Consider the following 24,599-nt stretch of genomic DNA (forward strand, 5'->3'; position numbering starts at 1 on the left):
TCCCAGCCGGCGGAGGCACAGGCGCTGCCGTTCTCCGTGCGGCGGGGCTCAGGGCGGCGGTGTCGCCGCTCACCCGCAGAGGCGTCCACTTGCCCGAGGGGTGAAATGGGAGCCGTGCCCTGGGTGCAGCGGAGCTCTGGGCTCCCTGTGCTGCGATCTGTGTGTCCCGGCTCTCCCATGTCCCGGCTCCCCCGTGCCCCTGTCCCTGCCCGCCGGGGCCGCACCGGAGCGGCGAGTGCTCGCCCCGTGGCCATGGGTGACCGCTCCCCTCCCTGGGGATCGCGGCACCGCTCCGCTGTTGTTATCCCCGCCAGGACGGGACCTGTGCGGGCTCTGGGCTCCAGCACTGCAAACCCTTCACAGGCATTACAAGCAAGAAATGCAGCGATACAGAAGGTCCAGGAACAACAGAGTACAGACACCGTTTCAGGTGAAAACCGTGAAGCTACGAGAAAACACCTCACGCAAAGGGAGCAGAACACAGCCAGAAAGAACATTAAAACATCAAGAGGAAACTYAGATTAAAAAGCGACTGTGTAACAATGCGAGGGCTCGGGGCACATGGGTTGTCTTCTTCATCACCAGATTCATGGCTTAGAAGGCATTTTCCATCTCCCTTTACAGTTACTATAAAATCAGTCTGCATTTTCTGTTTCCAGATAGCATTTTCAACTCTCAGTGTTTGCCAGGCTTATCTTGTCCATTTGTCTTTCCAAAACGTTTTTCTATCAAAACCATCAGAAATCTCTTTCTGCTGTAATCGATCTCTGCTACGCTGCTTTATTAGTGACTTTTATGTGCTCGTGTAATTTGCTTTTCCTGGCAGCATCACACTGCACCATTTTTTTTGCCACAAAACTCTCCATTAATCCATCTCAAGTGACTCGTGTGACCAGCAATCCACCAGCAGGAGTAGAAGATGCAACATATGGTCCTTTGGAAGTGGCATGTCTACAGTTTCCCAGAGAAGAATTATGTTCTGTTCTCTTCAAAGCTGTCATATGTCTACACCCTACACCTCCAATGACAACCTTGTCCCTAAGCAACTCAAATCTCCTCATTTTAGGGTGTTAAACCTTGGAAACATTTGAAAGAGGTTTCCAGAGACTGCAGCCCACTCAATCTCTGAATMTTTCTATATTCAGATGCAAAAGAAAAAGTAGTAAATGTAAAATAATTTGCGAAATTTGTGAAATCTAGAAATTTTGGCTTTCTCAACCCATTCCTCAATGSTGGTTTTTTCCTATCTTTAACTATAGTAATACAGCTTGATGTACTACATCAATCAAAAATGGAGGCAGCCAAACATCCTATGTCCAAACACTGTCTAGCTCTGAATATTGAGGGACAAGAATAGTCCTTTTGCCAGGCTTTGCCTGGAAAAGCTTCAACACATTTAATGGCTTTTTAAAGGCTGTCTGTGTCCGTGGTTGCAAGCGATTGCTTACAACAGCTGTGCCAGCAATTACAAATTCACAAAGTTCTGAACCAGTCCCTTCTCAGATTCCCAAGGAACATGAACAGATTGTGCAGGCCTTTCCCTCAGATGGCTCTTGGCCAGCGTCARTCTCACACATGCAGCCCCTTCTCACATGACAGCAACTCCATACTTCAATTAATTTTTGTAATTTTGCTGTTTCATCTACATGTCACTCAGGGTCATGGCTTCTCCCACCTTTTGCAGTTGGCTTTAGAAATTTCTGAGACTGCAGTACCCTCACTATTGAATGCTTGTCTGATCACATCTGCATGTGCTCACCAGTGCAGATCCCAACCTCCCCTGCTCATCACCATCTCCTCTTTGGAAACCGATGATTTCTTCCTATTCTTTGTCCTTTCTGTCTTAATCAGTTTTTAATGCATGAATGGAGCTTCTCCTTAAGCACAATGGGTGCCAAGAGCCTTTGGAGAGCAAACTCCTGGGAAGGCTTTGCAGCCCAACTACCAATTAAATCCAGCATCAACCATCATCATTATCCATGTTCTCTGATGTCTCAAACAAAAAAATCAGTTAATAGGTGCAAAGTGACTTCCTTCAATTGCTCATTAGAGAACTACTTTTACTAGACAGAAATTCTTTAAAAGAAGCCTACAAATCTGCAATAAACCTTTTCCTCCCATCCCTGCAAGATAGAGAGTGATTATTTCTTCCTAATTCTCTCTTTTCTGAAGGCTTGGTTCTTCATATTGTTTCAGAGCAATTGACACTGAAGCATTCAGGAGCATTATGCCAGAGTAAAGAGAGATAAATGAGATTACTACTGAGGATTAGAAGGGTAGAACCTCAGAATACCTAGAGTGACTCTAAACTCCAAGCAGAGATCAGAGAAAATGCAACATTAAAATAATTGTCCTTTTTAATCCAAATTGGTGGTTAAAAATAATTCATTTCTTCTGTCGGTTTGTGTTAGTTTTCAACCAGAAATTATAAAAAAATTGTATGATTCTGCTTTACTGGTTTAATGTCAGGTAGGACAGACACCATCGAAGGACAGTGCTGGTGAAATAATTTGGTTTAACTCTTCCATTTCCCAATCAACATCATCCAAATAATTTAAAAAACGAGATTTGGCCATTTGTCCTTCAGCCAGTGGTTAGAGTAAATGCTCAAAAGCCTCTGCTGATGCTCTTTTGCCAAATTTATATCCAAGTATGTAATTCAGCTGAAACACAGATTCTAGAATTGGAGACGGCTGAAACAATTTTCTGTGTGACACCTTTCATCAGATACTCCAGCCACAGCTTAAGAAAACAATTCACCTTAAAATACCCAGAGTATGTTAGCAATTAATTCTTGCAAGTGCAAGCGAGAATTTAAATTTTTTTTTGAATGTGCTGAAGTGGTTTCACCCTTCCTGGTATTGTCTTTTCCAGTCAAGCTCAGAAATAAACAGGACTCCCATTGCCAAATTCATACCGGATGTCAGAAAAATATAAAACTGTTTATTCCTTTGTTAGTCTACAGCAGCCTGTACACTAAGGAAAGTATTTCTTTTTTTAAAAAATCACCTACTTTTACACAGCTCAGGACAAGAAAGGGCATGGATTTCTTTTGCTTCTCTAAGTTCAGCTCACAGCATGTTCACTCACAGAATAAGTAACCAGCAGTCAGCAACACCTCCAAGTCATCTAAAGAAACAAGCAGCTGATTTGCCCTGTGAAGATGGAATCTTCAGCCATCAGCAGAATAGTGTGGTTGACATCTATCTTCAGGCAGTGGCAGCCTGACACCTACGAACAGCACTGTGCTAAACACCAATTTCACTGAACATCACTCAGATGGTGTTTCTACGCTGCTGTTGATAAGAAAAGTGCAATTCAGACAGTCCGTAAAGTGCAGAAACTGCAGCAGACGCTGTTTCTCCGGAGATGGTAAATAAAATGTTATTTCAACAGCAGAAATTCTCATGTTATTTAAACACCCTCCCACCTTGCCCTGCCCCGGGCCTGCCTCACCAGCTCCTGTTCCTTGGCCAGACTTTGGAAGGTCCTGCAGATCTCCCCCAGCAAAGCTTTGCCTCTGCCACTGATGTGGGGCTGTGTCGGAGCCTCCTCCTGCTTTTGGAAACGCTCACTGAGGAAAAAGGTGACACAGAACAGGAATCACGCCCTGATTTGCATGGTAAACCATCTAGAAAAACAACATTTTCACCTTTTGCAGTGAGATTTAAATGGCAGACTGAAGGTGGAGGAATATGGGGAAAGACAGGAAAACAACTCAACCTGTAAGCAAAGGGGAAAACCAAGGCCCAATAAAAATGGTACATTCAGTAATAGGTGTTCACCTGGGGCACAGGATGCAACTCTGTGCTTTGGTTTTTAATCTCAGGGGAAGGACTGGAAGTACTAAAGAGAAGCATCTAATCTGTTTTTTTGTTTTTTTTTTTTTTNTTTTTTTTTTTTTTTGTTTTGGTGATATTAATTTATTTTGCTTTTTGCTGTAAAATACTTGGGAAAAAAAATCCAAACCCCAAATGATGTTTTAATGTAATCCTTCCCCCAGCTCAAACATTTTCCACCAGTTTTAACTTGGATTTATCTATCACATGCCAAGCATTATTTCATTACAATTCTGTGTTCTGAGGATGACTCATCATCAAATATTTCTGTGAAATATCTGCAGAACTCAGTGATGCCAGCCTGCAGAACACACTGCTAGCTGAGAGCAGTAATAATTCTAGCTGCCATTTTTGATTATAGGAAAAACAGGCAAGTACAATTTGGGAGTTATTATCATTGGGATTTTCATTAAACAGACCTCGTGTTTGCTCTGCAAACTCTGAACACAAGCTCATCATTTCCCATTTCTCCCAGCACAAGTTTTCATGCTTGTGAGTGAACTCCAACACATTCTGATAATCAAATGGCATTTGAAACACTCAGCACAGCAATGAGGTGAATTTGCTGGTTTGTAATTGGGCATCTGTTTGGGAACAGGTTTTATGGCCAGTTTGTGGCAAAGAAAAGAACTTGTGAAATAGGCAATGACTCTTTTGCAGTTCTAGCAACTCAGATTTGTTGTGGTTTTCAGCAAAGTCAAACTGATATCATGTACCATCTTTAGAGTTCAATTTCCAGGTCCTTTTTACAAGGCCTGAACAGAGAAGTTAAATATCCTTAAATCTTCAAGGGTGAAATAAATGCCAAGCCCCTAAGAAAACTGTTTCTAAAAGTGAGCCAGTCTTCCTGGACTCATTTTTATAATATATTTTCTTTCTTTGTTATTTTTTGTTATTGAGAATTATGGGAAGTAATTTGCCTTTATTGGGGGAGGGTGTTGTTTTTGTAATTATCTTGAAGCAAAATAACCTCATGGCTGTGACATCCACAAAAGGAGGAGTAAGAGCAAAGTGCTGCCAGCTTCCTTCATTAAAGCTTATTTTCCACTTCACTGTGTGTGGTCAAAGAGCCCAGGAACATCTCTACAATGCCAGCGCCGCTGCATTCTTTTTGTTTTGTGTAAATGAGGCAGCACACGTCAATCCAGCAGCGAGCAAGAAGATTCTTTCTTCTCTGCAGTGAGGGTATGTGCAGTGAAATATCTTCCATTGGTTCACAGATCCCAATTTTATCCCCAGCATTGTCACAGGAAGACAAAATATTAATTGCTGGCCAATGGCTGGAGAATATTTGTACAATAGGGAGCAGAAAATATTTCACACTAATTCATCTCTACCACAAAGAACATACTAATTTACACAAATTTTAGACACACAAACATGGCTAAAATAATTTCATTATTTCCTTAAATACCATTACCTTTAGGCAATATCAGCACAAATACAATTAATAACTCATTGAGAAATATTAATTTCTTTCCTTTCCACAAAGATGAAAAGCATGTAAATCCTTTGCCTAAAAGCTGGATGTGTTCCCCCTCCCCTGCAAGCTTTTCTACAGAAAGGTTATTTTTCTTGTGGAAGAAGACATTTTTATTTAAAGAAAAAAAAATCAATACACTATTTGATTACCATTGTAACTTCAACTACTTTCTAGTAATGTGGAACTTTTAGTGCTGTGTTACTTCTAAAGCCTTGGCATTCTTAGAGTGAAATAAAAAGAAACCAGTCAAAAAACATGCTTGCTTGCAGTAAAAAAGAAAGAATCTGTGGACTAATTTAGAAAAAAAATAATCCAAGGTTCACAACCATATAGGATATTACCAGGACTTTCTGAAACTGCAGTAAATCTATCATGCTTTCAAAAACAAAACTAAGCAACACAGTCAGAAAGGGGAAAAACCTCCACTCTTTCCTGTAGCTCAGAATCGTAAGCTTTTAGAAAATAATTGAAGTATTTACTTTCGACCTTTAAGCCAGATTTAATAAATACCCTAAATCAAGACATATGATGTCACACGATTCATATCCATCTTCATGGATAAAAAGAAAGAATCTTTCATGTCAGATCAGATAAAAAGTTCCTGCACTGTTGGAGAACATCACTCAGTTGAACGCRCTCTGCATTTCCTTGCTTTGTTTATTGGACAAGGAGCTGAATTGTGAATTCCAGTGGAATAATTAATAACCCAKAATTCAGTCCAGAATTATCAATTCTAGAGCAATACGGGCACTCCAATCCACAGAAGGGCTCACCTGGGATGGGTAACACCAACAGACACATCCCAAACTGCACAGACCACACAGAGTTATTGAGAGCCATTAGACCACCAAATATTCCGACAGCACTCGAAAAAGAACAGGGATGAGGGGTCCACACAGCATTCCCAAAATCCCTGGGGAAGGGAGGAGGAGGTTCTGTCAGAATTTATTTTATACTTTTGTCGTTCTAATGTTAACAATGAGGGGTTTTATCACCTTCCACAGAAGACTTCATAGCCTCATGTATATAAGAGACCATGAATTTGGCTGTTTCCTATTACAGAAATAAATCTTCGACTGTAATCTGTTCATTAGAAGAATGATGCTCCAAACCAGATTGATATACAGTAGCATTATTAAATGTATGGTGATTCTTTACAGAAAAGAGTTCTGAGACCTAAATCATCTCAAATTTTTAGAATTGGCAAAAGAAAAAAAATCATCTTTAGAGTTTGTTTTCAGTTGCCTTTTAAAAAGGTAAGGATTTCCCTTAAAATCCTCCTCTCTCCTTCCCGTTTTCTCCTTTCCCCACCACCATTAAGAATACCTGCAATGTTTTACAAGTTCCAACAGGTTCGTTAGGCAGCTCAATCAGATAAAACCTAACTGTAGTAAAATATTATGCCAAGTGAAGACAAATAATTAAAAACCCCAGGGAAAACCTCTCAAACTCTACAACTGCAATTATCTATTTCAATTCATTAGGTGGGAGAAGCACAGATTTTGCCACAAATGTCACCTTGTAACTTGTGTCAGTGCCAGGAGAAACCTGGAATCGCCACTGAAATCCTGCAAGATGCTGTTGTCAAAAGCTGCTTGCTTTTTTCCCTTCCTGCTAGATAAATATCAAGCAGGGCTGAAAGAGAACACAGATGGAGGCTAAAGGAGGCTTAACACCACTGACTGATGCATCACTGCTGCTGATAGTTAGAGAACTGCAATACTTTTACATCTGAGACTGCTCAGAAACACCAAGAGCATATTTTAATGAAATGTCCTTTCAGATGAAGCCTTTAACGTCACAGATAGCACATGAAAAGGTAAGAGAATCATGATTTCAATCTTGCTTTTGTGACACAAAGGTATACCTTCCACAGCTAGTACTCCCTCTCAAGCGAAAAAATGAGAACTTACAGAACTTTAGAAGTTGACCATTGAAGTTACAAAATGAAAAGGAGCTTCTCCTATCTTCTATTGTATTTGGTATTCTGCATGGTGAGGCAACAATGCAGTCATTTTTACTTTTGTCTGCCACAAAGAACACCTTTGTTTTCAGCACCCACACTGTAGAACAGAACGTCCATCTCCTCATCCCTTGAACAAGTTTCATGCACACAGTAAGGACTGACCCTGGCTGACAAATCAGCAGAGCTTCACTTGGTTTTCTTACTTTTAAGAGAATCTTTCCCTTCTTATTTATAAGAAATAGTAAGATGAAGATGTCACTCAGATTAGATTCCACTAGAGTGAGATTTCTCTCCATATTGATTTTAGGACTCCTCCCACCCCATCCCTCTGGAGTTCATTTTGACAGGCATCATAGGCAAAACAAAATTGTTAAGAATGTCACGTTCACAGGAAAAAGAAGGTTTTTTTTCCATATTGTGAAGTCACTGTGATACAGAGATGACCTATTAAAACACAAGGAAAATCTGCAAATGGACTTTTCTCTCAGATAAAAATTCCTGTTGTGTAGAGGAAAACTTAGTGGCTCCAATGACCATTCTTGTGCTCAGCACAGGTTTCTGTGACTTGCACTCTACGAGTCCTGGTGAGTGATCTGGAAATGCACTGATCACCACGTGGAACATTTGTCCATGCTTCCATTAAAATAATTTCAGGATTTAACTGGTTAGTGTTGTCATCTTATTAAGATTTTAGAAAAAAATATTACTTATCTTCTATAAAGGTTAATAGAAGTCTAAGACACATCTACAATTAAAGACAGCGAAACAGTTTCACCTCCTCCAGGCCGAGAATGGCTTATCAAAAGATTTTGCCTTTGAAGCTATAAATGTGAAAAAAATGACTATTTAGCAGCCAATCATTAAAAGACAATTACACATTGACATGCAAGATGGTAGCATTCCATTGACAGTTTTATACAAAAAAATGAAGACAGAAACCCAAAGAAATTCTCCATTATTATTTTAGTGCACCCTTTTATTAACAGACATTTTCTTCAGTAGGTATTAAATGTGATAAATGTCATTTTCTCAAGTTACTGAGGGTTGCTTTTCCATCACTTTCAGCCTAAGTTCAATTGATTGTTGGGCAGATGGTGCAAAAGAACACATAATGTGTTCTCAATCTGACTGACACAGATTATAGTTTTAAAGCAGTGATTGAAGCACTTTGATGTACCATTTCCTCATCCTTCACCATCAGACATGAAGGTTTCCTTAGTTACATTGATGCTGTCTCCATAGTAAATTGTGTTCCAATTATTATGCAAGTCAGGGAAGTCTATTTTAAGAGTCTTTGCTTTTATTACAGTGCATATGGAGGAGGYTTTCTCCTGATACTTGAATAATCTGTCTTCACCTAGCAGGTGTGTTTTCCTTTCAGATTTTTTTTTAATAACCTCCTGAAAAACAATCAGGAGGATTGAAAGGGAACGAGCTTGGGTTCTGCTGATGGCCATATGTGCTGTGTGTAACAGTCCCCAAGAACTGTGCCAGGCTAAAAAGAGCACTGAACCCACACTTAGGGCAGAGAAGCGACTCAAGTGAGAATATCTGTGCATTTCCTTCCCAGGTCAGCACACAACTGCCACCCTCTGCTCCTCCTGTGCTAAATCCATAAAAGATTTGATTTTTSTAGCTCAGAGCTTTGGCCACATGCCCAGTGAGCTCTCAATTATTTGAAGCCATTCAGCTACAGCAATGAAAATATCTCCTCATTAATAAGAACKAGATGTTTAAGTGCCAGGTTAGAGTCTTAGGAAGAACAGAATATAGGATATGGTCAGCTGCAAGAGATGACACAAACAGTGGGTGCATTGTCCAGAATGTCATCAGCTGACACCAAGGTGAAACACAACTGCAGCCCAASAAACAGCAGTGGCTCCATCAAACCCCTGGACAGGGGTTCACCCTGACAATGCTTGTTCCAATAGTGACAATTTCTGTCCAGGATCTTCTCTGTGCTTTCAGAAAACTGCAGTTTCCCTTAATGAAGAAAAGCTTCCCTTCACCTCCTGCTAAAAAGATCCCCAAAGATATGTTAATTTTTCTTTAATGTATTATCTTTTCCATCACCACAGCTGTCTTGTCTGCCTTTTTTTCAAGGACTGATGCAATTGCAAATACTTTCCTGAATCCCATGGCAGATTTCATTAATGGCATCAAACGGTTTCATRCTTTGCCTCGTTATTAGGTTCTGTGCTGGGAGCGGATATTGCATTCCTTTGTGTAGCTCCTGTAATTTTTCTGAGTTTTGACAAGGCCATTAATCACAACACAACTATGCTAATCCAGACCATGCTGGTGTCCAGGACAACACTCCAATAACCATTCTTAAAATAATCATTTTCCTTTGCCTGATACCTGCACAGATTTTCTCTTATTTGGTAGAAATCTTTGTAATAAATATTGGAAAAGATGAGGACTAAAATAACATTGTCTTTCAGTATAAGTTCTTCAAATAATTGGGATAGAACTGACCTTATGAGCTCAGCTTATTATGGGGGATCTGACCTCACATCCTTGTGACTTCATGATATTCACTGTCTGTTAATACTTAAATGATGCAAATAAAGAACTAAAACTGTGACACAGTTCTGTACCTACTACCAATGGTTTTATGAATGTATTTCCATTTTTGAGCAGTCAGCTATCTGACCCTTTAAAAATCATATTTTTTGTGTGCAAAACAAAGCAGACCCATGCAAATGATGTCCAAGTGCCCATCAGAAGGGATTGGCAGCTGCAGCCAGAGCTCATGACCACCAGGACAGGACAGTTTGTACTGCTTAAACAAACACACTAATTAAGGTTTGCTTTAGAAAAAATGAGAAACATTTGAGCACTCTGAATATTAAATCCTCATTTAATGATGGGAAGTGTTGTATTTTCTTCCAACACCCAGGCACAGTGCCATGACTTCAACAAGCTGCTTAATTTTCTTTCTGATGCCTAAATCTATGTGATGGATATACGGTGCCATATCACCCTCAGCTGGGAATTGCCTGAACTTTATTGTTTTCTGTCACAGTCTATGCTCTACCAATGTTTCAGTGACTGTGAAAGATCAGTAAAGAAGGACTACTTTGAAACTGTTTGAAAAGGAAAAAAATCCACGAGGGAACTTCAAGCAACAGTAAACCTGAGACCTGTTGTGCAGCACAAAACATTTAATGAGAAGAAGAAGCAGTCTTTCAACTGTGCCAAATAATAAGAGATGCCATTGCAGGAGCACTGCTGGAAGACATTGAAGAGAGCACCAGAAGAGTAAGTGCTCAGCTTTCAGGAAGCATTTTGTTCCCAGGGTCCCATCCTCGTGGATCAATTCAGTATTTGTTGTTGGCAGTGATTATGAGTTACTGCTGTTGCTGTTACATGGACATCTCAAAGGCATTTTCATCAGTCTTTCCTTCTAAATTAAAATGGGTGTGCAAAGGCTGTGCTCCAGCACAAGCAGCTCAGCGTTTTCAGCACATCAGTGATGAACAGACACCTTTGGGGCAGTTCCATCACATCCTCGAGGCCACTGCTGGCCCCACTCTGTCTGCCAGACATTTCCACCCCTTCTCTGCTTCTAWTGCCAACATTTCTCAAATGACCTGGCAGGAACTTTTGATTTGGTCGAGTTTCACCACAATGCAGTGTAAATGGTAGTAGCAGCTTACAGGAGACAGGTGGGATAGTGGAGAACGCAGAAAACTGGAAACAGAACATTCTTGATTCTGCTTGCTAACACACTTTCCTGAGACTGGGGCTTTGCCGTCAAACTGGATGGACAAAGTGAATTAAGTGTGAAACCAGCTTGTGCTCCTCGTTTATGTAGTGCTGCCCACCTCCCTTGTGCTTCTGCAGAGTTGCACCAGTGGGAAAGACAGGAAAATATATAACGTGTAAAACCTGAATCAGCTTTGATTTGATAAAAGTGCCATGATATTTACACGACAAGCAGTTTTTCACATCAACAATGAGTGCAACTTCAGTGGAGGCTGACCTTGCCTGGGTTACACAGCAGCTGCAGCCTCCCAGCAGAAATCTCTCGTGAGCGGCCTGAGTGCATGAACCTCTTCTCTCAGCTGCTGCATTTCTTCTCTTTTATCTCTTGCTGTCCTCAAGGTTATTTAACTCCTCTTTATCACACTGCAGTTCTCTTGCACAGTAACAATGTTTATCAGCTGTATTCCAACAGGGGGTTCATTACCAAACTCTTCATTATTTCAGAGAGGTTGTTAATGAAAGCATCTCATGTTTGGCCCCWGGCAGATTCCCTGGAGGTCTCTGGTAGTCAAAGCCCCTCCAGACACGGAACTCCTCCTAGGGAGGTGCCAGCCTCACTTTACATCCTAAAATCCCAAAGCTTCCTTCTAATACCYACTCTGTGATTTATCTTAATCCACAAAGCACTGAATTAATAATGCATTGTGACGTTATAATGAGCCAGACTTGCAGAAAGGTGTAGATTTCTTAAAATGTAGCATATCTATGCTAATGCAAGCAGGAAAAAGATGATGGCCTAAGAACAACTTATCAGAGGACTAAAAGGGAAAATATTTGTRTTACATCAGAATCTGACAAAACAATATGAAATWACCTAAAATAYAGTGGTTCCRGTGAAAGMCACACATGGAAAATGATCCCAGCAACATCAAAGAGGTAGCAAAATACTCATTATTAATTTATCAGGAAATAGTAAAGAAAGAAAATGTGGGATTTTTTTCAAGAAGCAGACATCTTTATGTATCACACACTTGTATTAAAATACAACAATGGACGAGCATTAACTACTAATCTGCATTAATCAAGGAGAACGTTTCGTTATTGCCCAAAATAAAACAAATGGCCTCTTTAGACTTGTGTTGCATGCCAAGTAATGAGCAGAGCCACCCACCAASTTGGGCAGCTGAACAAGGCAATAGTCACCAGCCAGAAGAACAATGGAGGGAACATTTTTGGTCCAGTGACCACCTSGTTCTGGCAGGCCTAGAACACAGCAGGGGAATCACTGGCCTGGCTTCCCTGGAGCCCCTCAAATGAGTAAAGCATCACAACACTCACCGAGTGACAATCATCTAAAGTGTAAGATCCACCAGCATCGTTCAACAGCGACAGGAGTCAGCAGGGACACTGAGTTCTTGTGGTGTTTCCTGGGGCTGATAGATCAGCATCTTCTTTCCTCCCCTTCCTCCTCCACTCTCTCATCGTTCTTCACTCCCCCACAGTTCCCAGAATCTGTTTCCTCTCTCCACTTAAGAATTCTGTCATATCCACCTTGGCATCAAGCCTTCTTTCTTACTCCTTGTGACCTGTTCCCTTTTTCTGTTTAATTTTAAAACTCCTGGCAGATTTTTAAAGTCCTTTGTCCTACACTATACATTAGGTTACCTTAACAAAACACTAGCAGCTTGTAGTCACAGGATTAGGTCTTCTTTCTAATCTGATGTCTAAAAGGTATCTGGTAAATTTATTTGGGACATACTATCCTGAAAAGTGTTGTTTATGTTGGAAAAAATTAATAAGTAACCCAAGGCAAACATAGCTTTATGCAAAAACTAYATTGGAAGGTTTATTTGATCTGGTTTTTCATATACTATAAAAACATATATGCATCTGASTATAAGAAAAAACATGGCAACTACCGTTCAAAAATTTTTAAAAAGCTAAAACATTATGAAGAATATGATGTCATTAAGCTAAAATTTCTTAAATATGTTTATATATTACTTACAAGGATAATTTACTAGGATATGAAAAGTATGGCAAAGAATTAATGAATTAGGAGATACAGGATTAAAACTGCACATATTCATTATGATCTACAACTTCACTACGTGCACAGGTACTATTTCTTCTACATGAGCCGTGCCTTATTCAGATTGAAGACAGATTGATTGCTCTCTTATTGAACTGCTATCCACTATTTGATTTTGTCCTTACTCGTTCACTGGGCAAGAGCCAGGCCTACACTCAGCACACACTGTTCCATTAGTGCTTTGAAGGAGCAATCCTGGACTTTAGAGGGTGTGAATGTTCCTGTGTCTCCTCTCTCATACAGATTTGTTCTGGGGAATGAGCAGAGTTAACCCAGCTCTGCAGTAATTGCCAGCAAACACCGCGTGTGCTGTGCCCAGCAGGGTGCTGGGCACCAAAAACGGGCTCCAAGAGCACCCCAGCCATGCTAAACCCGGCTGTGGCACAGCTAATCCGAGCTCAGAGCTGGGTCCTGCAGGGCCAGSCCAGGCTGGGAAATGTTTGCTGGGCTGTGGCTCTGCCTCATGCCTGCTCACCATCAAGGCTTCATGCCTTAAACTCTGTGACTGAGCCCGTACTGTTGATACCCACAGAGAAAAATCTTCCATCCAAAAAAAGGGCATTATTTAAACAAGGSATCAAAATTAGCATACTTTAATTAAAATGGCTTAATGCACAAACATTTCTTGTGGAAGTGGTGAGACTTTGCAGAAGAGCTGYAGAACTAGAGTGTCTTATTGGTCTGGAACATATTCCAAATGACTGAATAGACACCTGACAGCAGCTAAGACTCTGTCTGAGCCAGGCCTTGAGTGACTGACCCAGATACCCCTGACCAACAATCCCTCTTGTTATATATTACARCCTATGGTACAGCACCAGACTTTTACTAGGAAATTACGAGGGGTCCTGTTATTCATGAAGTTTCTTAAACCAGGAACTTTTTACTTCTAAATAAACATGCTTAAATATCTGAAAGCAAATAGAAAATTACTATCTTTGGTGACATTCTGATAAAAGAATCAAATTAGGTTTTTCTCATCCTTGTCAYACCCCAAGATTTTTACCTCTGTAAGATATGGAAAATAACTCTGGCATTCAGCCCTGAATGYAAAAAAGTGTACATAACCCATTTGTTAAAAATGCTTGAGCTTGATGATGATGATGACAATAATAATAATAATAAAAATGTCATGTTGGGTGTGTTGTGGTCACATTAAATATATTCATAAGGTCCTAAATAACAATTAGAWTGTTTGTAGGTGTTGCAAACTCCATTGTCTTCTAAAATCTATTTTTAATTTATAAGGTATTGCTTGAAAGTAGGTTTTGTTTGCAGGAAAGTCTGGGCTCAGTTGGTCTCTGTGTACACTCAGAGAGCTGAAGGTCAGCCTGCAGCATCCAGACAAACCTATTTACTAATTCATGCAGTGTTTCACACTGCCAGGAGGACACARCTACAGTGCTCTCACTTCTCAGTATTCTGGGGTGGTGGAGAGCTTATTGGATTTTCCTCAGTCCCCTGTCACGCCATAAGCATTTCTAGATCATTAATGATCAATAGATCCGTTTAGGGAAGAATAATAATTCAGACAATTGAAAAACACACAGGTTTCCTTGGAAGGGCTTGTGGTCATAGTCACAAATGAATTTGCTGTTCAACCCTCCCCTGAGGAATAACTGTGCTGCTGGAATACCAGAGATGCAGGCTTTGATCATTCCCTAATAACTGCAGTGTAATATTTGGTTTGTTTGTTCAAACACTGCACAGTAATGCTTCCTTTAAATTTATCATCTTTACTGAGATTCTGAGCTCTCTTTAGACCTTATGACCTCATTGTATATTTAGTTACCACAGCAGCCTCTGCAGTTACAAAAGTAAAAATGTTCTCTTAAAGAGCTGCTTACTTGGTTTGGAGAAATGTTATTTCAAAGTCCCAAGCAGGAAATACCCAAGATCCAAGAACACAGAGATAATAGTAGCCTCAGGCACCTCAGGCCAATTCAGATAACTGAAAGAGTGGCTGGCAAACTTAGCTTTCTCCTATTTCTCATGTTTCTCCAGTTCTGATGGAGACCTTTTCCCCCAACACTTTATCTACATGTTCAGTGATCTTAATCTTCATTGCCAGGTTTATCATCTTTTGAAGGATGGCAGTCAGACTCATGGTCCTTCATTCCCAGCACCGTTTTTGTGAGTCCTTTCTGTGGACAGGACAGACTTCAGCAATATTCCTGCTTTTCTCATATTGAAATAACTTTTAAAAAAATTCTTCTTCTTCCCCAATCCCATGCAAGGTGCTCCTCAGACTCTGTCTTAACCSCCTTAATTTCCTGGTTATGTTTGATCTGCCATATGCAATTTCCTATTCTATTCTGACAGACAAAACTCCCATTACAGATGCCAGTCCTTCCTACCTGAAAATCACCTTAATTTTCTATTTAGTCCTGTAGGGCGTTTGCTGGATTGTTTTGATTTCTTTTCAAGTTTCAGCACAGAGTTTGTCTTGAATGCTAATGCAGGATTTCTCAAAAGTGTGTAGGYTACCTCTAGGCTTCTTGCTTTTCAGCCTGCTCCTTCCTTAATCCTTTCTCTTCCTTTTAACTCTTTGCCATATGCAGTCCTCTTTCTTTAAATTGAACACTTGTGTTCTGGATTTATTTGTTTAGTCTCTTCTGCTACAATGTTAAGCCTAATCACACTATTAGATCAATTGATATTAGATCAGCTCCCACATGCTTCTCAAGCTAGTCCTGTGCACCGCACAGGACCAGAGCCAGGACAGAATTTTTCTGGGATTGTAGACCAATTGTTCTGGAAAGGAGCTCCAAAAATTGTATTTCTATATCCTGTCATAGGTGATGAGGCATTCTGTTGGTAGCTGATACATCCTAATATTAATAACTTCCTTACTTTGTTCTCTAAACTCTGTCCTCTTATCTATATCCTGACTGAGGATGGAAGTAATACAATCCTAACATTACAATTTTATTATTACAGTGGGATACTTCCAGCCACAGGGATTTCAGAATGGTTTCTCATTTTCAAAAACAATTTCATTTGTTTACACTTTGTTTTAGACTCCAGAAACAACACCAGCCCTCTGCGTGTACYTTCTATTCTGCCAATTTGTGTCAACTCGATAGGCTGCAACTGTCACCTCCACCCATTGTTCTCTGCAAGGTCTCTGAGGTGCCTCTCTCACCAAATGAAGGCAGCCATCCTGGTTCTGGTTTCATTTGCCACGTTTCCMGCTCTGGCAGGCTCTGCCCTCGGTGTGGTGCCCTGTTCTGGACACACTGGAGCTGACAGAGGAAGGWSCTGCTCTCCCTTGGCACTCAGGGCYCTGTGCTGCTCTCCTTGCAGCTTCTCAGCCAGGCACTGAACATGATCCACGGGCATTTGGGGGACCACAGCCCTCTGTGCTCCCCTGCATCTGTCAGCTTCCTCACCGTTTATAGCAACTTTTTATGCTTTCAGGGCCATCAGTCTGACTGATGGGGCCTCCAGCCAAGGTTTCAACCCTTCCTTCCTGTTGCGTCTCTTCTGAAATACTCCCCATTTCCTAATGCATGTAAATCTCTTATGCCAGTATCTAAACTAAATCATTTCTAACTAAACATTATGTTAATTTCTGTTCATGAACAGCAACTGATCATCATCTTCTTAAGAACTCCCTCTCTATTACAGATTAGACTGCTACCAGAGCACAGAATCTCTATTTTATTTTATGAAAGGTTATTAACAGGCAGCTGCCAGATTATTAGCAGGCAGCTCAAGTATTATATTTATCCAGACAATAACAGCATCAACACTGTAGTGCAAGCTTCTCCCATACAGTTCTATTMATTTATTTCCATCATGCTCAGGAGAAATTCCAGTAGGGAAAAGGGATGGTAATGAGTTTCATGAAGCCTCATTCATGTCAAGCTGTTACAGATAATGAATCAGAGGGAGAAAAGGATATAGGGCAGCATCCAGAAGCTGAGGAATAATAGGGTGTTAAACCACCAGTGCCTGTTTGCAAAGTCCAGATAAATACCAGGGAAAACCCATAATCCCTGACATATTCGGCTTCACCTTACAGGGWGCCAAACCCACTCCAGCCTGTGTGTACAAGGGGGAGTCCAGCTMTGCTCTGCWCTGGGGTGGCYTCACCTCCACTCTGGGGTAGTTTTGGGCACCACAATATAGAARAGACATTGARGTGTTAGAGAATGTCCARTGGAGGCCATGAGGATGGTGAAGGGTCTAGAGAGGAAGGCTTGTGAGGAAAAGCTGAGGTCTCTGGATTTGTTCAGCCTGGAGGAGACTGAGAGGAGACCTCTTCAATATTCTCACAAGGGGAAGAGGAGGGGCAGGCAATGATCTCTTCACCAGYGACAGGACTTGAGGAAACAGCCTGAAGTAGAAAAAAAAGAAGAGCATCCTATGCCAGAAATTTTTTTTACAAACCGAGCAAATACATTTGCATTCTCATTTTGACGCTAAATTTCCATCTCACTGGCACTTTCAGCAGAGGGAAGCCTGTTAAGGTATAGCATCTACACAAAGGCATACCACAAACAGTAATGACTTGTAGCCAGCAGCAATTCGTCTTTAAAACAAAAATCTTATCTCTTCAYCTCTTGAAAGAATTACCACTCCTGTAGCTAGAACAGGCAAGTTATTTTGTCTTTCTTCATTTTCTTTTGTGGACTTTTTCACCACACCATKTACAGTGGCATATTTATGAAGTGAAAGGTATATGGTAAAAATCATCATATTCAACAGAAAGTACAGCATTCTAAAATGTGCAGGAGCTTCCCATTGCTGCTCAGTCACATGGTGACTGCCATGGGCTGGATGAGCAGTGGAATRAATCAACCAGTGATCCAGACCTGTCGCATTTGTGGTTTTGAGTACGTGCTGCAATATAAAAAGGATTTTCAGAGCAGTCAGACACAATCAATGGAAACAGGTRAGGCAGAGGTGTTCATAATAAAGAAGGGTGTCAGCTTCATGTCAGAGGAATGTCAGAAAGCCTCCATCACACCTGGAGCTGGCACAGCTATAAAGTGAGAATCAGAACGGGGAAATGGTAWACAAGACATTGATTGTACTGTTTGCTGTGACAGGCACATTACTCCTCACTCTGATGGTCTGTCAGAGGGAGTTCTGCAGAACCACTGCTCCCCCATGACAGGGCTGAGAGGATGAAAGTGCCCAGACTGAAATATACCCTTTGTGTCTAATTCAATTCCTAAATCTCATCAGGAATGGGATAGAAGCACGGGCTCCATTTGTTCTAATGTGAACTGAATTCACTGAAAGAAATGACTCATAGGAGAGGCTCAAGGACCTGGGGGAGCTCGTAATCCTGTCTCTAATTTTGGAAACACTTCATGATTTGTATCCTCTTTCAATGCCAATGGAAAGAATGAAATTTAATGCCAGGTGCATCAGGGCGTCCTGGCAGTTTTGACCTTTCAGAGAGCGAACTTGGATTTACAGATGGCAAGATTGACTGCAAGCACATCCCACAACACTGAGTGCTGMCTTCCAGGCTCGCTAAGATTTACTGGAATACCCCAGCCCATACAACAACTGCTCAACAGCCACAGGAAGGGAAGTTTTACTAACAAATATCCCTGTCTGTAATTTTTACCAGTAATTCCCAAGACATATTTCCGCCTTCAAAATCATGTTAACCAACGTGATGTGAACTTGTAAYGTCTTTTTCTCATAGGACTCCTCAGCCTTACACATTGCAAATCTAATACTAAGGCTTCTTCATTGCACACATAGYAGAAATGTGAACATGACGCAAAAGTGGATCACTTGATAATAAAATCCAGTGCAATTWAATACCTCTGGAAAGCGAAATTAATTTAAGCACTAATCCAAGAACCCGATTTTTTGSTGTTTCCTTTTGAAGGCACCTAACTCACCTGTCCCCATCTCTTGTAATTCTCCTTCACTAATAAAAGTTCAAAATAAATCCTGGAAGTGTCCCATTTGTGAGATGAGACATCAGCTACCATCACACACCTAAAGTGTATTTGTGCACCTACATTTTTGGTGTAATAAAAAAACAAGACTTTAACTGATATTTGCCTGTTTTTTGCACCATAAAAATCTTGTCACAATGTCATGGCCCCTCAGCTCCAGAATGGAATGAATAATACTTAGCCATTAATAACCTCCACTATTTAATAAATAATGGATAACATTTAATCCTGACTTGAATCATGACAGAAAAATGCCACGGGAGTCCCAGTTTGGGCCTATTCATGAAAGAGCAGATTCTGCTCTCCTCAGAGGTGATGCAAACGTTTATTCCTTGGTGTCTCTCTGATTACAGATGGCCAGGAATACTCYCTGTACCAACTGCACCATGCTGCTTGCACTCAGGTACCAAAATAACACTGCTTAGTCCAAGCTACATACAGCTCATTTATATTTGATCTCAAATCAGACCTGTGAAAACAAAAGAATGCTGTCTCACAATCTACTTTGTCTCGTTCCATGAGATCAGTGGGCAAGTAGAGGTTGCTACAAATACAGGTCACAGCACACCCTTACTTTTCTCCCCTTCACAGTAACTCAGAAAAACAAAAAGCTATGGCCCACAAAGGTCTTCTTAATTTCCTTTATCGACTGAAACGTAAGACAGAAGGCGCCTGAGCAACCCTGAGCCACACAACAAAATAGATGCAAGGACCAGCAATGAAAACCACTAAGTAATGAAACAAAAGAAATTATGAAAAGGAAAGCTAAAGATCAATATGCTGCTTTTCTGAAAGACTGTGCTCAGCTCTAAAATCAGAGTCGTTTGTGCTGAATGCTTAATTAGTTATAGATTGCTAAAGAAGGATTCCAGACCATCTGGAGTCTATTCTGTAAGTTGAACTGAAAACCTCTAACTCAAAAATAGTCCCAGTGGGAARGCACAAACATACATACCACAACCTCATCAGCAAGTTTCTAGAACATATTTTAGATAAAAATATGCCATCTTTATCTCCTGGGAAACCTGAGATGAAAAATAAAAGAACCCAGATACCAAGGTACTAGAAACAATTGGAGAAGCAAGGGATAATTTCTTAAAGGGGCAACAAGAGGGAAATTAATTCCAAAAAGCTGGATGAGCAGCTTTAGCTTCTGAACATTAAAAGATGCAATTATTCAACAAAGTCAGATMATCACCCAGGCGATAAACATAAATTTTCTGAGCTTTTACAGGAAGCTTAAAATAAGATTTACAATATAGCAGAGGAAGAGAGGCCCCCATCACACTGGGAATGGTGGGGGGGTGGGGGGATGGAAATTAGAGCATCACACAGAAACTGAACAAAAGTCATCCTAAAATAGAACTTTGGAGTGATGCCATAGTTACTAGCTATAAATACAGAACATGCTGATGTATTAAACATATTTTTTAATACAGCCTTAACCGGAATGGAAAAGATAGGCAAGTCTTGACAAAGATTTTGGTCACCATCAGCAGCACAAAGAAAACTGAAATAATTTTAGACATTGACTAGTGAAAAGCTTTTGTTTTTTTCCTTAAATCTGGTTGGATCAGACTATTTCTGTACCAAGAATGGAAGAATTAGCAGGTGTGTCTTAGAATGAGAAAAAAGTTTATGTTCAATATTTGAATTACAGTCCAATGGCACAGCATCTCCAAGGGAAAACAGCAATAATGTTCTGGACATGGTAGAAGAGGTCCTTATTAACCARTTGACAATCAGCCTTTTTAAAGGACCTTTGTCCCTAAGAATCAGAGCAGACCTTTCCAGCGTGTATTTCCTGGTCTTTTTTAATAAAGATTGTCTCCTAGGAACCTAAAGAATGGGAYTGGAAGCAGAATTTGTTTCATTTTGACATTGGAAAGGGTTTCCAGAAAGAAAGTCAATGGGGAAAAAAAAAAAAGCTATAAAATATGAACTGCCTGAGTATTCAAAAAATAAGCTGCAGTCTGGAATCATAAATGTCTCTCTAACCTGGCTGTGACTGAGCAAGCCTTAACAGAGGGAGTTTGAGGCAAACTTTTTATCCTCTTTCCTTCCATCCAGCACAGCCCATGCTCACAACATAAGATACAGATGTGGGGACAAATTTTCCCATTCAGACAGGGACTCCATCTGCCTCTGCACATGGTGACAAAGAGGATGTCAAGCATGAAATACATTTCCCTATAACCTTCGGTACGTTGTGAAGTACAAATGTGGKATTTGGAGCTCCTCGAGAACTGGGAGAACTGCTTCTAGTCAAACCTTTTGAAAAATCCCCATTTTCATGAAAGTATTGACTACAYAAATTGATAAATCAAGATTCTTATCAGGCCTCTTTCAACACTTGACACAAATTCCAAGTTTTCCTCTACAACAGCAATTCACCTGCATCTAAATGACTTGATTTAAATAGGATACAAATGATCATTAAGGGATGACTGCACATGAATAGAAGAATGGAGATGTACAAAGCAGGAATTGAAGAGAGAATTCAAGTAGTTTCTCCCTCAAAACCTCAGAGATTGTTTATACAGGCAGSCAAATTTCTTTCAAGATTTTTAATGCACAGAGATTTGTGTACTTCTACAGTTGTCCCTCTGTTAAATGAGATTAATTCGTATCTTTATAGATTATTGCATTAACTATTATATTAAATAAAATTATTAAATAAATATTACAGGCAGTAAATGAACAAAACCTGTCCAGTCTTATGCCTGATGCTGATATATAAATTCAGCTAACACAAATGAGGACAGCTACCAGAGTTTCTTTCACATTCTGGCTAAAAAGGAAATCCTCCAATGTCCAAAGCCTCCTGACTGGTGCAGATGRCATTATTTCCTGAAGCAACGCTGCCATCTGGTGAGGGAAAGGCTTAAATCCACGTTTTTATTCCAGAGATGTCTCTGCTGAGAACAGTCTGACTGGAGATCAACGGGACACACAGGTAAGGAATGGACAGGAATGTGAGCTGCGAATTTGCTCTCCCTTCACAAAACCAAGCCCTTGAACACGAGTGGGAAGGACAAGCAACACTGTCCGAGAACTAAGAATTCTTCAAAGCAAGCCCACCTTCAGTGCCAGCACAACATTCACGTTGCAGTGGGAAATTCAAAACTAGGTGAACTTGCATTTCGGGTGTAAATGAAAGCAAAAGAACCACAGGCAGTTTTTGCTAAAAGTTGGTGAATTCCACTTCCTTTCTTTTAAACCCCACTACCCAGCTGGTATTTTGTATTGCTGGATTAGAAAACCCATGCAATCAAAAAAAAAAAAAAAAAAAAAAAAAAAAAAAAAAAAAAAAAAAAAAAAAAAAAAAAGCATTTTGCATAGCCAGATACTACATCCATCCATCAATCCCTGACATTAGGATCAAGGAACAGAGTACAGTTAAAAGGAACAAAAGCATACTCCTGATCTACACTAAAGCACACATGCACCCTGAGTATTTTAAACATTTAGAAATTGGGTTACAGGAGTAGATGATCAAAGGAAATGTCTTTACAACACTTGTTCAGTGCCTGTGTATAACTGYTCTCTTGTTTGTACTAGCCTGATTCAGTCACAGCAGAATTAGGCAAACCCCTCTGTACACTCCCATGAATCAGCAGGAGCTCCAGGAGCAGGCGAGCTGAGTGCCCCACTGCTGTGAATGAACAGGTCCCCAGTCTGAGATGACACAAGCAGAGCTGTGGACTGCACTCCCCATCACTCCTCACTCAGATCCCTTCCCAGTGATTCTCACAGCACAAAGCACTCGCTGTCCCTTTGGTCAGCAGCACTGGATGTGACAATCTACAGACACAGCACCCTGCACCCGCTGCTTTGCACACACTGAACAAAGGGCATTTCMTACCTTATTTCTTGAAGATTCACTGGCACTTTCAAAAGCAGCAGAAGTCAATAATGCACCTGCCTTTCCCAGGCTACATGAATAATGAGTTCTTCAGTCAGTGAAAAGTAAAGCACACTGGTATTTCACTCAGACCTAAAAAAGAGAGGGCAAATTTAAGAGAAGAGTAGCCTACCATTGTTCTGTAGGAGCTATGCCTTAAATACTTAAGAAGGTTACATCGGAAGGTTTAAAAAAGAATATATGGGTGGTATAGATTGCTAGATGAAGGAGAAGGRTCATGTTCCCTGAATATAAATGAAATACTGATATTTAAATTAAAGCTTTCTAGAAAAGGTACAAGTAGCACTAAAGAATTTTATTTAAATCAAAACCTAGCAGGAATTCTTTTGATGAAAAATAAACTAATTTACCATGGAAGATTAACAAGACAAGTAAAATGTTTTCATAATACTTACATTATTTTTGAACTAGTGTTATTTTTTTTAATAGCCAGAAGACACAGCATTTTCTTTGACCTACTCTAAATACCTTTTAATTGGATAGACATAAATYGAACATTCAGTTCAACCTTTTGGGTCTCTTTTTGTCCTTTCCCAACACAACCTACTGCAGAGATTTGCTAGATGTTCCTTGAAAATAAAAACATTTAAAACAGTGTAAATATAACCTCCAGTAAGTTACTGTAGGACTTCAAAGATGCCCAAGATGCACACATTGGGGTACCAAGAACAATTCCTACACTATAATAAAAGGACAGTATAAAGGTCTTTCTACAATGCTGAAAAAAAATCCTTCCCTATTTAACCAAACTTTCTTCCCARTTACAGAACCTAACATTAACATTGGAACATGGCTGTTGAGCTTGAGTTATTCAGCTAGAACCTAATTAAACTACTCCCAGCACAGAAATTAGGAAAAAAAGTATATTCTTATATCTTAAGTGGCTGATGATGTAGAAAGGAGCACAGAGGTCTCTGGATGATACTGTGCAGAAGGCTCAGGGAGAATACAGCCCTCAGTAAGACAAACCAAGCATTCTTCATCTCTGCAAGAGGTGCAATAATTTTATGAGGGCACACTTCTTCACAATTCACTCTCTAGATTCTGCTATACTGAAATAAATCAGTCTTAACAGCTGCCAGTGAATCCATGTAAATGCATTCCTTTTAGTTTGCTCAGCAGTGGAACAACAAAGATCTTTTAGTCTTATTAAATTCCTGGTGGGTTTTTGTTTTCACCCTGTTTTCTGGCACTGGATTCAAGTCTGGTGTTCTGGAAAATGCAGCAGTGAATCACCTCTGACTCTGTAAAGAAACAAGATTAATTGAGCAGTGCCTGATCATAGTTTACCTCATTAAATATTTGTGACTTGGTGAAATCATGATTTTCCCTTTCCTGTGAAAGCACTACACCTACAGGAATGTTTAGTGGATCCAAATGTTTACAAACGCTTAGGAAATACGTGAATATGTCACCAGTAGCTTCTAGTGAYGAGAGCACTTCTTATTATCCTTACTTCTAAATCTGCCAGGCAAACTGAGGTCTGGTTACTGTGTCAGTCTGCAGCCATTTCCCCTCTTCGTGGAGATGTGGCTGAAGAGCTGTAAATGGTCTCTGTTTGCGTTGATCCCTTTCTTGCTGAGGAATTTCTCTTCCCCATCTCACTGTCATCCTGCAGTGAGAAACCTGACTCTCTTCTCCACAAGTTTCTCT

At 40.3% G+C, this 24,599-nt stretch overlaps 1 long non-coding RNA gene across 5 annotated transcripts in view; it reads right to left on the reverse strand.

The window, feature by feature from the left end:
* The window catches only part of LOC130582981 (uncharacterized), a 48,186-nt gene that overhangs the window by 20,217 nt on the left and 3,370 nt on the right, over positions 1-24,599 (reverse strand). For 2 of the 5 annotated variants that reach the window (XR_008966378.1, XR_008966379.1), the window contains exon 3: positions 22,887-23,018. This is a non-coding gene — a long non-coding RNA (uncharacterized LOC130582981). Of the gene's footprint in view, positions 1-3,430; positions 3,575-6,095; positions 6,236-22,886; positions 24,191-24,599 lie in introns of all 5 variants that reach the window. The other 3 variants (XR_008966377.1, XR_008966376.1, XR_008966375.1) reach the window with 3 other exon arrangements.

This window comes from Malurus melanocephalus, unplaced genomic scaffold, assembly GCF_030028575.1.
Source record: "Malurus melanocephalus ecotype Western Australia unplaced genomic scaffold, MMel_1.1 scaffold_545, whole genome shotgun sequence".
In the NCBI taxonomy this organism is placed as follows: domain Eukaryota; kingdom Metazoa; phylum Chordata; class Aves; order Passeriformes; family Maluridae; genus Malurus; species Malurus melanocephalus.